Here is an 18,438-nt window from a genome sequence, read left to right on the forward strand (position 1 = left end):
CTAACTAAAATGTCATAAAATTAGTTTTATGCACTTTCTGCTCTTTCTCACACCATCTAGTCCCATGTCAATTTGTCATATTCCTTTCTAAGTTTTTTTTTTTTTTTTTTAGTTTTGGTTAGGATTTGGATAGATATTGGTTGAAACCTTTTCATTCCTTTACATCTTTATATTTTGATCCTCATCTTTTACTTAAGTGACAAAGACAATCAAATTTGTTGAGGAATTGAACCAGTTTTCAAAGGACAGAAAAATTCTTCTGGTCCTGTTTCCCCCTTTATGTGTGTTGGAAAATAAAGGTTTACTTAGAACAAACATTTCTAGGAGAGGCTTTACATAAAACAAGAATCTGCTGTTTATCCCTCAAAGAGGCATTTACTGCAGTGGTTTAATAAAAGAACTAAAAGTTGTCTGGATTTGAATCTCCACCACGATGTCTTGAGCGAATTATTCAACATCTCTGAGCCTCAAGAAGCCTACAATTTGCTGTTGTTGTTCAGTTGCTAAGTCATGTCCAGCTCTTTGCAATCCCGGTATTGTAGCATGCCAGGCTCCTTTGTCCATGGTATTTCCCAGGCAAGCATACATTAATGGGTTGCCATTTCTTTCTTCAGGGGGTCCTCCCAGATCAGGGATCAAAACTGCATCTCTTGTGTCTCCTGCATTGGCAGGCAGATTCTTTATCACTGAGCCACCAGGGAAGACCCCAGGGATCCTCAAGGAGCTTACAAGCTTGGGGGCTATTAAAATTAGATTCCACACCACTTGCCCCATCCCCACAGTTATATAATCTCTCAAGTAGCTGGGATCCAGAAAAAAAAATAGGGCATGAAAGAAAAGTTTATACTATTTTTAATAAACTCTTACATAATCATGTCAGGCAAAATTCTAAGCACTTTACAGATGTAACCTCAGGTAATCCTTACAAAAATCTGTGATCTATATATCTTATAATTCACATTTTATAGATGAGGAGTTTTTGGTTCAGATAGGTCAATGACAGGCCTGGGATGCAGCTTAGGCAGCCTTACTACAGAGGATCTTTTGCTTTTTGTTGTTGTTGTTTCGTTGCTAAGTTGTGTCCTATTCTTTGTGACCCCCTGGACTGTAGCCCACCAGGCTCCTCTGTCCATGGGATTCTCCAGGCAGGAATACTGGAGTGGGTTGCCACTTCCTTCTCCAGGGGATCTTCCCAACCCGAGAATCGAACACACTTCTCCTGTTTGGCAGGCGGATTCTTTACCGCTGAGCCACTGGGGAAGCATCTTTGCTTTACCAATGGCCAAAGAAATTTGAAAAAGCAACACTGACTTAAACAATTAAGTACATTTCCCTAACAATAAAAAGATACAAAACTTTTAATATGCTATTATGCATTGGTGACTCTCTGAGAAATATACATGGAAATCAGGGTTTCCCGTAAAGTTTGACTGCAGAATTGAAAAAGTATCTTTTTTCAAGAATCTTCTCACAGGAATTGTTCTCCTTGAAAAAGTCTCTGAGGGAGAATGGAAAATATATCAATAAATATGTTAAATCATATAGGTCTGTCTTCTGTTAAAGGTTTTCAGTAATGGGTTAGAAAAGAAAATAACTATAAATGACATAATTTCAGAGATGCTAAGTGACAATTTTAGGCAATTTATTCTGGAGGAAATAAAAAACTTCAAGATGAAGAATTCAGATTTTTTTTTTAAGTTTAAAATATGAGTAGGAAAAGCATTTCCCTTAGTTTTGATGAGTGCAACTTTCAACATCTGTCTACTTGAACTTATTTAAGATTCCAGGGCACATTTTACAATTCTGAGTACTCTTACCCACTCTGAATAATTGATTCCCTCCCACCTAACTCCCTGTAGAATGTCAGTTGAAAGAGATACTTCCACTTTCTGTTGTAAACCGTTACAGTTATTGTTCCTATTAGGCAATTGATCCATTAACTTTGAAAAGTGATGCATTTCAATACTGGATAAAATATTTGCTTTTATATAATCTCATTAAGATATCTCTAGAGACTTCTGAATGAGATAATCTACATGAATACTGATTTAGTAATTGCAAGTACTACTAACGTTTAGCTGGGAAAATAATAGACAGCACATCATTATAATTACAAACATGTTCATAATCCTTTAGCGTTTACAAAGTGCCTTCTCAAATTTGATCCTCAATCTTTGTGAAATAGGAGAGGTATCAGTGTCCTCACTTTGTGGAGGAGAAATGTAAATTCCAGAAAATAAGGAAATTACCAGCATTCATACAAAGAGAAGTTAGTAAAACTTGGATTTGTTATTTATTCTAAATTTCTTACACAATGCGGCTTCATGATTGCCTAAAGTATTAACATAAAATGGGTAATAATCATTCACATATTTTATTTCTTCGTGTGCTTGTTTTTAAGTAAACACATTGGGCTGAGTAGATGATTTTCAAATTTGCTGTCTAAAGTGGTAGGGTCCAGCACTTCTAACAAAGTTTGTGTCTTTCTTTGAGTAAAATACATGTTTCTTCCTTGAATTCATATATCTGAATCCCTAATATAAAGCAGAAGGAAGGAAGGAAAGAAGAAATTGAAGGAGGGAAGGAAGGAGGAAGGAAAGAAGGGTCATGCAAAGACCTATCCTTGTCTTCAAGTGGGAAATGCATCACCTCTGTGGCCCTTTCTTACTTCTTCTTCCCAACCTGCCACCTTATCCTTCAAATCTCAGTCATGTACTGTGGAAGCCTCCCTCACATGAGTTTTGTTCCTGGCTATGTGAACTTAGCTTATTTTTTTCAATTAGTATTTTATACTGAAGTATAGCTGGTTTCCCTGGAGGAGAGCATGGCAATCCACTCCAGAGGATCCTGGCAGGCCACAGTCCATGGGGTCGAAAGAAGTCGGACATGACTGAGCAACTCAGCACACCATTGATTTCCCAGTTTGTGTTAATTTCAGGTGTACGGCAAAGTGAATCAGTTATACATATACATATATCAACTGTTTTTCCGATTCTTTCCCCACATAGGTTATTATAAAATATAGAGAAATTAGCCTTAGAGCCCAGAATTTAGAGAAATCAGTTTTACTATTCTTTGTCATACTCTTTCTCTTTGCATATTTGCAAAAGAAGCCATTCTTATGCCAAAGATATCTGTAGCTATTAGTGAAATAGACTACACTTCAGGGAATTTATAGGAAAGGGCGCTTAATTAAGGCTTCGGGACTATACAACCCATACTTCTTGAACATGCTCTTGGTAAGCTGTTTGATTTTGTTGCCATGGTAGACCATATGATATTTCCTCATTAAGTGTATTTTCCACAAGACACTTGGTTCCCTTTTAGTAGATAATGAGAGTAGCAAACAGCACCTTCAGTTTTCATTGCCTAGATCAAGCATACTATATTTTTATCATGAATATCAATATAAAATGAAAACATCTAGTTGTGTCCAACAGGACAGGTAGTTATTCATAAATAAATAGATTCAAAAATAGAAAGTAGTCAGAGAAACAGTAAATAAGGTCCCTGCTTCTATTTCAAATGTTGATTTCTTGACATCACACTGTTTCTTCCTTATACTGAGTGCTCTTTCACTAAAGCATTTCTCTGGTTCAAACCTTGACACCTAACCACCGGATGTGCACTTAGATCTTCCCACGTGGAGATGTGATAAACCTTAGACAAGTCACTGAAGCTCTATGAGCTTTGGTTCCCTTATTTCTTAGATTGTGATAACAGAAGTAATGCCTACTGTTTAGAAAGGTATGAAGAAGCAAACGAGCAAACGAAAGCAAAGTGCCATGGTGATTACTATATGTGTTCAGGCTTCCCAGGTGGCACAGTTGGTAAAGAATCAGTCTGCCAATGCAGGAGATGCAAGAGACACAGTTTCATCCCTGGGTCAGGGTGATCCCCTAAAGAAGAAAATTGCAACTCACTCCAGTATTCAATTAATAAATGTTAATATATTAATCCCTTCATTAATATAGGTCCAGCTAAGCTTAGTACATTAATGGAAGTACTACCAAGGGAGACTTACGAAACAGATATTAAGATCCTATAATTCTCAGTGAATCTTGGATTCCCATTTCCTTCAAGCACACCTTCTTACAGTGTATATATTTTTCATCAAGAAAAGAAACATTAGGGAATTCCCTACTGATCCAGTGGTTAGGACTCTGTGCTTTCACTGCCAAGGGCCCTGCTTCAGTCCCTGGTTGGGGAACTAAAATCCTGCAAGCCTCACAGTGTGGCCAAGAAAAGAAACAAGAAAAGGGATAATATCAGCCTAAACTGGAAATATTTCTGAAATATAGCATGGTCTTATTCCTTGGACCATTTCATATAAACAGTAAAGAAAAGAGGTACTTAGTGAACCTTAGTGAGCCAGGGGAAATAAGGGGAAGGGGTAGTTAGAGAGTTTGAGATGGACATGCACACACTGCTACATTTAAAATGGATAATCAGTTAGAACCTACAGGAGGCTTCCTAGTGGCTCAGCAGTAAAGAATCTGCCTGCATCGCAGGAGCCTCAGGAGATGCGGGTTCAATCACTGGATCAGGAAGATCTCCTGGAGAAGGGAATGGCAACCCACTCCAGTATTCTTGCCTGGAGAATCCCATGGACAGAGAAGCCTGGCGGGCTACAGTCCATGGGGTCGCACAGAGTCAGACACAACTGATGCGACTTAGTGTGCACGCACACACATATAGCACACGGAACTCTTCTCAGTGTTACACGGCAATCTGGATGGGAGTGGAGTTTGGGGGAGAATGGATACCTGTATTATGTATGGCTGAATCCCTTCACTATTCACCTGAAACTATCACAGCATTGTTAATCAACTATATCCCAATATAAAATAAAATAAAAAGTTTTTTTTAATAGTTAAGAATAAAAAGACAGTGGTAAAAAGAAGAAAAAAAAAAGAGGTGTGTAGAAAAGTCCAACTCAACATATCAAAATATGTTTTGATCAAAGAACTTACAAAGAATAATGTAGTGATCAGGCAGTAAAACAAATTATCCAATTGGGAAACAGAGAAAGCTTTAGCAACATGGAAACAGGTATATATAGAGTGATATTGTTGAAGTGAGTTGAAGTTGGAATTAGAGCTAAACTGGGAAGAAATAAATGGGCTCCAACAAAGAACGTACGTTAAGAGTTTGGACAATATCCTAAGGGCAGTGATCTAATTTGCATTTTATAAAGAGGGAAGCCTGAAAACAGGGAACAGACAGGAATGAATTAATTACAAAAAGAGTCTGCAAGATCAGGTAAGAGCTGGAGGCGATAATCCAGAAAAGGGATGAGGATGGGATAAAGGGTAATGGATAGTGATGCTCGGAATGAAGGGAAATAAATTGGATTGCTATTCGGAAGGATGGAAGGCTAGAAGGTTGTGGTCATCTCTGTGATCCTGTCTATATGGCTTCAGGAGTAGAGAAGACCCTCCTACAATCCCTTGCACTCTTCCTTTCCAGCCCCCACCCAGCAGGATGGCTCCCACAAGCTAGAGTGGTGACAAGAATGGTCAGTCTGCCATCAATGAAGTGTTGACCAGAGAATACACTATCAACATTCACAAGTGCATCATGGAGTGGGTTTCAAGAAGTGTGATCTTCAGGCACTCAAAGAAATCTGGAAATTTGCCAGGAAGAAGATGGGAACCCCAGATCTAAGCATTGACCCCAGGCTCAACAAAGCTGTCTGGGCCAAAGGAATAAGGAATGTCCCATACCATATCCATGCAATGTTGTCCAGAAAGCCTAAAGAAGATGAAGAATCATCAAACAAGCTCTATTCGTTGGTTACCTACATACTCGTCACCACTTTCCAAAAATCTACAGTTAATGTAAATTAGAACTAACTACTGATTGTGCAATAAAGTTATAAGAACCAAAAAAGGAGGAAAAAAAAAGAAAAGAAGCAGAGAAGATCTAAGGCATAAACTTCAGGATGGCGTTATGGGAGTAAATGACTGGACTGGAATGGGGAAAACACTCAGTATAGATGAAAATGTCAAGAAAGTGAGGATCAGGATATGGGTAAAACAGAAGTCATTCAAAATAGCAGAAGAGACTAGTGAGAAAAGAAAGATTGCCAGTTAAGTGCTATTTGGTTTTTGTTTTGTTTTTTCAAATTAATGCAGAAAGAGTTAAACATCAGTGGTTAAAACAAAGAAAAAGGAAAGGTTATAGTTTTATACCATGAGCCTCAAAGGCATGTAGAATTCTAAACATTCTTAGAGGATTGTGGTATGAATATGAGAGAGTATGAAGCAAGGAGGACACCTAGTGTATCTTTCCAATTCTGGGGAAAGGAAGGAATAAAACCATGAGGCTACTTCACATGGGGCTTCCCAGGTGGCTCAGTGATAAGAGTCTGCCTGCCAATGCGGGAGATCCCTGGGTTCCATCCCTAGGTCAGGAAGATGCTTGGAGAAGGGAATAGCAATCCACTCCAGTATTCTTACCTGGAAAATCCCATGGACAAAAAAAAAAAAAAATCCCATGGACAGAGGAAGCTGGTGGTCCACAGTGCAGGGGATCACAGAGTCAGTCGCAACTGAATACGCACACAATTCACATGCAGAGGTTGAAAATTAGCTCTTACGTGCTCATGGTTTGTTCTGAGCACCCATTTCCCCCTAACACCCCACCCAATGTAGACAAGCTCATTCTTACAACTCTTTTTATCCATCACTTTGGAGATGAAGCAAATAAAAGAACTAAAGGGAAGTTTGTTGCAAATGTGTCTCCAGATGGTTTAGTGGGAAGGTAAGGAGAATCAACTCCTTGCCTTACTGTTTGCTAGCTTTCAATTTCAGATATTCTTGAACATTGAATTAAACGTTAACCTTAGTCAGACATTGTACAACCCAAAGTTAATTCTGTTCCAAGACTCCTGGCATCTCATTCTACTTCTAGTATTGTACTCTTGTTGCTGTTCAGTCGCTAAGCCATGTCCGACTCTTTGTGACCCCGTGAACCGCGCACAGCAAGCTCCCCTGTCCTTCACTATCTCCCCGAGTTTGCTTAAATTCATGTCCACTGAGGTGGTGATGACATCTAACCATCTCATCCTCTGCCCTTTTTACTCCCGTCCAGAGGCCCCTCCTCCTGTGCCTCTGGGTAACTGATTTCCTCATTTCATGCAACAGTCTTCTAACTTCCTTACTTCTTGTTCTGAGTTCAGGGTAGATTCTGTATATAAGAAAGACTTTTAGAGTTTTATGACTTTATTTTAAATTTAACTTTCTGAAGTTACAGATTCAAAATCCTTGTCAGGTGCTTAAGTTCAGTTAGCAAATTTTATTCAAATAAAAATCTAGGAAAACAATAATCTTTAAAGGGCCTTTGAATACTACTTCAAATATTTTAAACATAGTTTATAAATAAGATATAATTTAGATTCATTTTAAACATTTCAATTTTCTGAGAAAAAAATCTCAAGTATTAGAGATTTTTACAAATCCAAGAAACTAATTTATAAATATGATAGAACTTATATAAATGTTCATAACATACTGTACATAAACAGCAAGATTTCAACTTACATCAGCGTTCCAAATCAATTACTCAATAACATTTTAAATTGGATTTACGAAGCTGTCACTCAATGGTGCCAAATTCCATTAAATTTCACATATACAGAAAACGATGTATAGATTCTATCCAAAGATAAAAATATCTTCATTTCCTTCTCTCGAAATCTATCTCTGTACTTTATTCTAATTCCCCCTAGAGCTGAAGGATGCATAAACACACTAAAAAATATATGTGATGGAAGTGACATATGGCCAGAAATTTTGGCTGGTCATGATCTCTGGACTTCAGAAATCCAGTTCCATTCTCACCACTTGAGACGAAGTCAAATATTATCTCAAGTATTTTTGAGTTTTGTCTATTATTATTTTACTGAGTGATTTCTTGATGGCAACCCTGATCAGACAGAGGAGACACTATCTGGAGCTGTTATATTAATAATTACATAATACCATGAGAGATATGATCCTATGATCATACAGTCCTGACTCCTTGTTACATGCATATAATCATCTGACCCATCTCTGTACTCATGGAAGTCTGTAGCTTCCACCATGAGTGATAACTAAGATTGGATCTTGCACTTACATGTCTCTTGAGGTATAGGCAAACGTTTTCAACAAATCTAAACATATGTGTGCCTAATAAAAAATAATACAAATAAAATATCTTTCTGGCTATTGCTTAAGAGTGTTGAGCTCAATGGAATCCTGCCTTTGTTCCATTTTTCTTGTTTTCAGAACAGTACAACTCAGGAATATTAACATTTGACTCATTCATTTCTATACCCAAAACTATGTAAGGTCAGTAAGTTGCTAACTTACAGATAGTTTTCTTTCCATCCAGAGCTCTTTTCTTAGACCCTGGCCCTCTAATGAACTAAATAGTCAGTACTTCCACTTGGATGTCTTTCAGTACCTCAAATAAAATTTATCCCAAACTGAACTCATTACCCTTATCTTTATCTTGCCACTTCTAGGGTTCCCAATTCAATAAGCATGATTACTATTCCCCAAATTGCTCAAGACATAAACCTAATAGCAATGCATGATAGATCCTTTCCCTCAACTTACATATAATCGATCACTTGTCAATACTACTCCTTAAGCATGTTTTAAAGCTTCAGTTTTCTCTCTATTCCTATTTAAAGTGATCTTTCAGCCTCAGCTCTTGCTTTCTTCAAATTACACCTCTCACAATATTAAATGCTCTTTTTAAAAGGTGAATTTGATTAAAATAGCCCCAAGCTTGATTGCAAAAATTTTCCCCTGCCACTGAAAGTTGGAATCTACTTTTCCATCCTTTGAATCTAAGTTGGTTATATTGTTTACTCTGGCCAATGGAAGGTCTTACACATTGGAGCCTGCTTCTCATAGGTCTTGCAGGACTTCCAGTATCATGTGAGAAAGCTCAGTTTAGCCTGCTGGACTTAGGGTTTCCCTGGTGGATTTGACAGTAAAAGAATTCACCTGCTTTGCAGGAGACCGGACTTCGATCCCTGGGTCAGGAAGATTATCTGGAGAAGGGAATGGCTACCCACTCCAGTATTCTGGCCTGGAGAATTCCATGGACAGAGGAGCCTGATGGGCTACAGTCCATGGGATGGCAGAGAGTCAGACACGACTGAGCAACTATCGCACACACAGTCCGCTGGAAGGTGAAGGGACATTTGAAGTAGAGACCAGCCATACCAGTGAAAACCTTCTTCAGCCACCAGCCTCTACCCAACACAGCAGCTAAGTGAAGATGTATGGTTAACACCGAGACCAGGAAAAAAGCTACCCTACTGAGACCAGCCCAAATTATCAACCCACAGAGCTGTGAGCTAATTAAACAATTGTTGTTAGAAGCCACTAAGTTATGAAGTTATGGGATGGCTTCTCATTAAAAGTTTAATGATACAAATTCTTTGATTAAAATGTATCAGTCACTTCCCATTTATCCTTTAAAATACATTGAAGACTTTCTGAAGAAGAGGAGATAGAGTAGAGATGAAAAGATGCTCAAGAAAAAAAGGCTGAAAAATCCCTAAATTTGACAATAGGCATAAGCCTAAAGATTCAAGAAGCTGAGAAAACTCCAAATGGGATAAAACCCAAGGAATTCTATACTATGAAACATCATAGTCAAACTTCTGAAAACTTAAGAAAAAGAAAGTCTTGAAAGCAGTGAAAAAGAAGTGACATGTTACCTGTAGAGAGAACATTATTGGATGACACAGGACATTTCATCAGGAAACATATAAGTCAGAAGGAAGTGGCCTAACACCCTTCAGATCTGAAAAAGAACTGGCAGCCAAGGGTACTATGCCTAGTGAGCATATCCGCCAGGAATGTGGGGGAAAAAAATCAAAACATTCTTCAGTTTAGTGCAGTTCACTCGCTCAGTTGTGTGTGAATCTTTGTGACCCATGAAACACAGCACACCATGTCTCCCTGTCCGTCACCAACTCTCGGAGTTTACTCAAAGTCAAGTCCATCGAGTCCAATTTGCCTTGATTCACGGACCTAACATTCCAGGTTCCTATGCAGTATTGCTCTTTACAGCATTGGACCTTATTCTATCACCAGTTACATCCACAGCTGGGTATTGTTTTTGCTTTGGCTCCATCCCTTCATTCTTTCTGGAGTTATTTCTCCACTGATCTCCAGTAGCATATTGGGCACCTGCCGACCTGGTGAGTTCCTCTTTCAGTGTCCTATCATTTTGCCTTCTCATACTGTTCATGGGGTTCTCAAGGCAAGAATACTGAAGTGGTTTGCCATTCCCTTCTCCAGTGGACCACATTCTGTCAGACCTCTCCACCATGACCCGTCCATCTTGGGTGGCCCCACACTGCATGGCTTAGTTTCACTGAGTTAGACAAGGCTGTGGTCCTGTGATCAGACTGGCTAGTTTTCTGTGATTATGGTTTCAGTGCGTCTGCCCTCTGATGCCCTCTTGCAACACCTACCGTCTTACTCGGGTTTCTCTTACCTTGGAAATGGGGTATCTCTTCACGGCTGCTCCAGCAAAGCACAACCGCTGCTGCTTACCTTGGACGAGGGGTATCTCCTCGGCCGCCCCTCCTGACCTTGAACGTGGAGTAGCTCCTCTCCGCCCTCCTGCGCCCGTGCAGCCGCCGCTCCTTGGACGGGTGGTTGCTCTTTAGATGAAGGTAAATTAAAAGAACCTTTTACCAGCATCACTTTACCCTAAAAGAATGGATAGAGAAAACTCTCTAAACAGAAAAGAAATAAATGAAGGAATTTTAGAACATCAAAGGGAAAAAACATAACATAGTAATAAAAATATGGTACAGTACAAAAGATTCTTCTTGAGTCTTCTAAATTGTATTTTTTTAACTAGTTTATTTTAGTTAGAGGATAATTACCTTAATTACAAATAATGTGTGGCTTCTGTCATACATCAACATGAATAAATTGTGTTTTAAGAGTGGCACAAAAGTTACAATGCTTTTTGTTATGATACTAGAAGTATATAGAGGAACTGTTTTTATTTAATAAATATTCATCAAATATAAATACATACATGAATATAAATATATTAATACTATATAAAGTATATACATTAATTACATTAAATATTATTATAAATATTACATATTAGGATGGTCAGGAGACAGAGGGAGATGAGGTTTTTAGATTTTATTTGAAATGGTAAAATCACAACACCATTGGACTATAAGTTATGTGCACAAAATGTAATGCCTACAGCAAGCACTAAGAAAGTTATACAAAGAGAAACACTCAAAAATGCTTAGATAAATCAAAATAGTATTCTAAAATATGTTCATGAAAACCACAGGAGGCAGGAAAATTAAAACAGAAACACAAAGAGAACTTTTCAACAAATGGCACTAGAGTAATTAGACATTTACAGACAGGAAAAAATAAACCTTGATATAAGTCTCTTACATGATCAACTCAATTTCTCAATATTGAGAAATCAACTCAATATGGAGCATACACTTAAATGGAAAATGTGAAACTATTAAACTTTAAAATAAGAGTGAAAAATCAGTACCTACAACGAGGCAGAGTTCTTAGACTTGATACTAAAATCATGATCCATAAAATGAAAAATTAGTTAGACCTAATCAAAGTCCATCCTAAAGGAGATCAGTCCTGGGTGTTCATTGGAAGGACTGATGCTGAGGCTGAAATTGCAATACTTTTGCCACCTCATGCGAAGAGTTGACTCATTGGAAAGGACCCTGATGCTGGGAGGGATTGGGGGCAGGAGGAGAAGGGAATGATAGAGGATGAGATGGCTGGATGGCATCACCAACTTGATGGACATGAGTTTGAGTAAACTCCAGGAGTTGGTGATGGACAGGGAGGCCTAGTGTGCTGCGATTCACAGGGTTGCAAAGAGTCAGACATGACTGAGCAACTGAACTGAACTGAACTGAATCAAAAATTTTAAATGCTTTGCTCTGTGAAAGACCTTTTAAGAGATTGAAAAGCCAATATATAGACTGGGACGGAAAATAATGCAAACCACAAGTATAGATCATACAGAAAACTCTCAAGACACACATTAAAATAAACAATTTGAAATGGACAAAAGACACAAGCAGATATTCCAAATACAGATTGCAAATAGGCACATTAAAATGTTTCAACATCATCAGCCACCTGAAAAATGCATATTATCACCACAATGAGTTATCTTTATATACCTATCAGAAGGGCTAAAATAAAAATGAGTGATAATGCCAAATGTTGGGGAGGATGTAGATAAACTGGATCACTCATATATTATAGAACGGAATTTTAAATAATATTGGTTGTATCACTCTGTAAAGTGATGAGGCAGCCTCAAAACATTCACTGCAATATTTCCATACCAAGGAAAATTATTTGGCCATAAAAAAGGAATAAAATATTGATACATGCAAAAACCTGCACAAATCTCCAGAAAATCATGCAGAACATGAAAAGTCAATCACCAGAACATGAAAAGTCAATCACCAAAACTATACACTATATGATTCCTATTTATATAGTATTTTTGAAATGCCAACATTTAAAAATGAGACCAGATTAGCAGTTGCAAGAGATTAATAGTCCTTAGCCCCTGGTGACTCAGACAGAAAAGAACCTACCTGCAAGGAGGAACACACAGGTTCTGTTCCTGGATCAGGAAGATTCCCTGAAGCAGGGAATGGCAACCCACTCCAGTATTCTTGCTTAGAGATTTCCATGGACAGAGGAACTTGATGGGCTATAGTTGATGGGATTATGGGGAGTGGAGCAAGAAGGAAATAGACATGATTAAAGGGGGCAAACTGACAAATCTTTGTGATGGAAATGCTCTGTATCTTCACTGTGCCAAGTCCATATCCTGGCTGTATAATACAGTTACTTCAGATGTTACCACTAAAGAAAACTGGGCAAAGGATTCATGGAATCTGTATTATTTCTTACAAGTGCATATGATCCTGTAATTACCTCAAAACAAAAAGCTACCTTTGAAAAAAATCTTTAGGAAAGCCTAATTCCATAAGATTCTCCCGTTATAACCTTACATGTAATACTGAATTTCAACTTCCTAACATTTTGCACATTGAAGTTATGTTTCACTCTTATAATTATGGTTTTCCACCATGGCGAGTGAGATGTATGGAAGCAGCAGCTGTATCTACACTGTTTGCTATTGTACTTCCAGTTTTATGCCTGAACCATAGAAGATCCTCAATAAATATCTATTCTTTGGTTATCAATTGCCATTTCATCAATTTATTAAGACATTTATTTCATTGTCTTACTCCTCTACTCAAAATAATGGTCAGACTCATTTAATCCAGTGCAACCGAACTCTTTCTCTTTCAGCTGCCTAACAGACAACCCTCTTCCGATTGTGCCCCCAAACACAGTTTTGATCTTTGTGCTTTTTGCACAAGTTTTTTTTTTCCTTCTGCACTCTCTGAAATGATCATAACCCACCTATCTATTTATGCAAATCCTCCAATCCTTTAAGACTCAGAACAAATCCCACCTCATCCACAAGACCAGCTTCCATTGATCTCTTCCTCAGAGAATTCTGCTACATTATAATGTGAGTTAACATTAGGTGGTTTTCGCCCCTGCTCTCCTGGTTTACCAGCTGTCTGTCTGTTCATGACGACTATGGAGTGCATATGAATGACTAGGGAGTTCATTCATGCCTGATGATCATGATACATTATCTCAAATAGCTAAATACTAAGAAAGTCTTATTTCTGGTTCAGGGATTTCCCAGTCTACAAGTTTAAAGTAAGAAAGAACTGTGTTTTTTTGTGTGTGTTTTTTTTAATTTAACTTTTTACTGAAGTATAGCTGATTCACAGTGTTTCAGGTCTACAGTTAAGTGATTCAGATATATATTATTCTTTTTCAGATTCCTTTCTATTATAGGTTATTGACACTGAATGTAGTTCTCTATGCTACAGAGTAGGTACTTCTTGTTTATTTTGTTTTAAAAAAGAAAACTTGTTTATTTATTTTTGGCTGTGCTGGTTCTTCACTGTTGCATGGGCTTTTTCTCTAGTTGTGGCAAGCAGGGGTTACTCTTTAGTTGCAGTATGTGGGCTTCTCTTATTGGAGAGTCCAGGCTCCAGGGGTGCAGACTTCAGTAGCTGTGGCGCATGGCTCCGTAGTTACAGTTCCTAGGCTATAGAACAAGGGTTCAATAGTTGTGGTCCAAGGGCCTAGCTGTTCCCAGCATGTGGGGTCCTCCTAGACTGGGGATCAAACCCAGGTCTCCTGCGTTGGCAGACAGATTCCTACCACTGAGCCACCAGGGAAGCCCCTGTTATCTATCTTATATGTGGTAGTATGTATCTGCTAATGTCAAACTTCTAATTTATCCCTCACTTCCCTCTTTCCCAGTAACCATAAGTTTTTATATATAATATTTATAGATTATTGAAGCAAAGCTGTTTTTGAAGCCTCTACCTCTAGAAGATTTGAAGAGGGAATATGAGTGTTAGCAGGGAATGGATGGCAGAGCTTTAGAGAATAGCCTATGGAGAGCCTTAGACTTGGGTAATTTAACTTTTCTTCCTTCTTTGTGCAGGGTATGGGTAGAAGAATGTTTAATATATTACCTAGTAAAAATTTGTGACATCGAGAGGATCTCCCTTGTAGGTTGGGGATGGTTTCTGAGAAAAGGGCATGGTCCCAGTTTATAATCTCTACCTTGATATATGCATGACCTGTAGTGATGCCAGGGCTCAGGAGAGGTAATATACAACACTCACCAGGTGGCATGATGTATTGGTTATCTATGCACTTTGAGAAACTACTCTGAAACTTAACACTTTTAACACATACATTTATTATCGTAGTTTCTATAGTTCAAATACCCAGGCATGGCCTAGGTATATACCTCTGGGTCAAAGCCTCTCATGAGGTGGCAGTCAAGTTGTCTCTACTAAACATCTGTGATTGCTGCTGGGTTTGGTCCATTTCCAAGCTTGCTCATGCGTCCTCTGTTCATTGTGGACTCTTGGATTGAGGGAAATCCATGCAGATCCTACCCCCTTCACTGACTGTGGACTTGAGCACTCTCTCAGTGCCTAGACATGTGGACATGCCCACAGGACCTAGCACTGCACCTGATTCCCCTAGAGTAAGCAGTCTAAACAAGAGAGAAAGAGACAGAATGAGAGAGAGAGAGAATAGTCCTCCCCCCACTATTCTTAAAAACTGCCCATCCTATGGGAATCCTAGTTGGAAATGGCATTGACTCCAAGATGTCTAATAAGCTCACTGAAGACAACGCATAGTAGCTGACAGTTGAACCAGTTTGCTACTCACACAAAAGAGATCAGGGAATAAAGAGAATGTGGCATTCCACAGAGAGTTCCCCACCCTGGAGAGCAAGAGCAGCTGCCCAGCTGAAAGTTTAGGAACCCTGAAATGTTCCATAAGATAGTCTGCGTCATTTGCCATCAACACCGGAGACAATACAGGGAGACATGAAGACATCAGATGCATGAAGCCACAGAGAAATGGAAAAGAATAAACCATACACCTTCACAGTCTCTCAGCCACAGCAGCAGATGACCCATCCTTCCTGTTCTCCTTGTTACATATGAAAAAAAATAAAATAAAACAGAAAGAAAGGAAAAAAGGAAACTTGGAGAATTGGACAGGAAGCTCAGAAAGAAAACTTGAAATTGTGAACAATGACTGAAAGAGACTACTTGAACTTGATTGAGTATTTCCTAGGAGAATCTGCTCTTTTATTACCCAGGGTAGAATAAAAGTTATTGGTTTGGATTGAATTTGCCAGTTTGGCCTAAAAATAATTTGCCTTCTGCTGAGCAGAGAAGGGGGCATGAAAGAATTGAGCTTATTAAAGTAAAGTATGTTATTGATCTTTCAAATTAACTGGAGTCACAACTCAGTCATAGTATACCACTCTGGCACTTAATTTATTGCACTGTAGCTTAACTTAATGAATTACCTGTATATATCTTATCCCCAGGCTGAACTTATAGAGATTGGGGGCCCAAAGTAATTTTATGCTTTCTTCCTCCTCTTTATGGCATGATATATACACACATGTTATGGTCTAGTAAAGGTTATGATCAGAAGTATGTAAAAGTGTGTTTGTTTAAATACTGACATGAATTAATTGACATCTTCCTCCATTCTACTTGGGAATGGGTTGTCTGTGACAGCAGTAAAGGCCATGGGGACACATTCAGGCAAAGAACTGCCACATTTACAAGTAACAGCCAAGTCATGAAAGCCACTGGATGATTATATCCTACCAGTTTTAGTCTAGAAATTGTTTATTAGTTATCTATCATTGTAAAACAAATTACTTCCAAACTTAGAAGCTTAAAGCAGTATTTATTGTTTTAAGTACTGTCTTAAGTAAATAATTGTGTATTATTGTATAGCATCTGTGGGTCAGAGCTCAGGATGTAGCTAGCTGAGTGCCTCTAGCTCCAGGTTTCTCATGAGGTTACAGTTGAGCTGTCAGTCAGAGCTGTGGGCTCAGATGAAGGCTCATTTAGAGATGGAGGGATTTGCTTTCCATTTCACTCATGTGGTTATTGATGGGCCTCAGCCCCTCACCACAGGACTGCCTCACAGCACAGCAACTAGATACCCCCAGGTTAAGTGACCTAAGAGAGGGATTTAGACAGCATGCCCAGACAGTGACCATAGCATTTTTATAACCATATCTCAGAAGTGGCATCCATGACAAATTCTGCCATATTCTTACTGTTGTTGTTGTTCAGTTGCTAAGTCATGTCCAACCCTTTGTGACCTCATGGACTGTAGATTGCCAGAATCCTCTGTCCTCTACTATCTCACAGAATTTGCTCAAACTCATGGCCACTGAGTCGGTGATGTTATCTAACCATCTCATCCTCTTCTGCCCTTCTCCTTTTGCCTTCAATCTTTCCCAGCATCAGCGTCTTTTCCAAAGAGTCCGCTCTTCGCATCAGGTGGCCAAAGTATGGGAGCTTCAGCATCAGTCCTTTCAATGAATACTCAGGGTTGATTTGCTTTAGAATTGATTGATTCCATCTCCTGGTAGTGCAAGGGCCTCTCAAGAGTCTTCTCCAGTGCCACTGTGTGTAAGCATCTATTTTTTGGTGCTCAGCTTTCTTTATGGCCCAACCCTCACTACTAAGTTAATAAGTTGATATACGTGACTACTAAGTTAATAAGTCCATCCCACATCCAAGGGGAGGAAGTTCCACAAAGACATGACTGTCAGGAGGTAGGCAGGATTGGAAAACAACCTTAAAAGCTTCTGATCACAAATTTCTTGCAGGAAGTAATACCCACAGCGCAATGAGTTAGAAAAATTTAATTGATGACTATTTGATTTGACTCTGATGACAAACACACTACTGGGAGAAAGAACCAGCTAATACTATAACCAGGTAACTCTTAGTGATTTTCTTTGTGATCTCACACTTTGTATGTATTCAACTTGAATCCCTTAAGTCTTTTCCTGTGAGGATGAACTTCTAATATCAGACACTGTGTCATCCTTACATATGTTCACATTTGCCTGTGGTCTTTCTTATTATAATCATATTAATAAAATCAAGCCTGACAAACACTGATTTAAGTGTCCTGTGGACCTCATGCCCTTCTAAGCACTTTATATTTTCAACTGCTCTTCACCGTGGCCCAATGAGAGATGTATACACATTTGCCAAAGAAGGAAAGTGAGGTACAGAAATATTAAGGAATTTCTTCAAAATCATAAAATTATCAAGTTTTGGAACTTGTTTAGGGACCCAGGAAGATGCATCTAAACCACTTTACTCTTCAGCTAAGACAGAAGGGAACTCTTCATCTGAGACAAACGAAATGAAACTATAGCTTGATCTCAGCCATTCTCCCTGTTCTGGTTGGTTAAATTTAAATGGCATCCTTGGCTGACTTCTATTCTTTGGCCACAAGAGCAACATTATTCAACAACCTTCTCATCATCTCTCCTACTATCTGAACACTTTTTCCCAGGGTGACAATCTGTTATTCCATTTGTCAAGCTTCACCTTCCTTTCTTGCACTGTCACACCCCAATTTCCCTGCTTTTGGTCCATGTGGTTCAGTGAAATTGATCGCTTTCCACCTTGAAGCACAAGGGGGTCTCCATCATTCTGGAGAACCAGTCTGACAGTCCACACTCTGGACACAGAGAATTATTCAAGGTTGGAGATGCAACATAAGCCACCTGACATCATTTCAGGAATTTGTGGCTACTATTGAGGAAGACGTCATTTTTCCTCCTGAGGGAAAGGTCTAAAAGGAAACCTGAAGCGGTCCCTCTCCAAGTAAAGAGAAGCTGCCTGAGGATGAAGCCAAAAAAAGGAGGAAATCAACTGAGAGATAAATGGTGAAATTCATCATCTTAAAGTATTTGAGCACCAGATGAGGA

Source organism: Cervus elaphus, chromosome 27, assembly GCF_910594005.1.
Source record: "Cervus elaphus chromosome 27, mCerEla1.1, whole genome shotgun sequence".
Classification (NCBI taxonomy): Eukaryota; Metazoa; Chordata; class Mammalia; order Artiodactyla; family Cervidae; genus Cervus; species Cervus elaphus.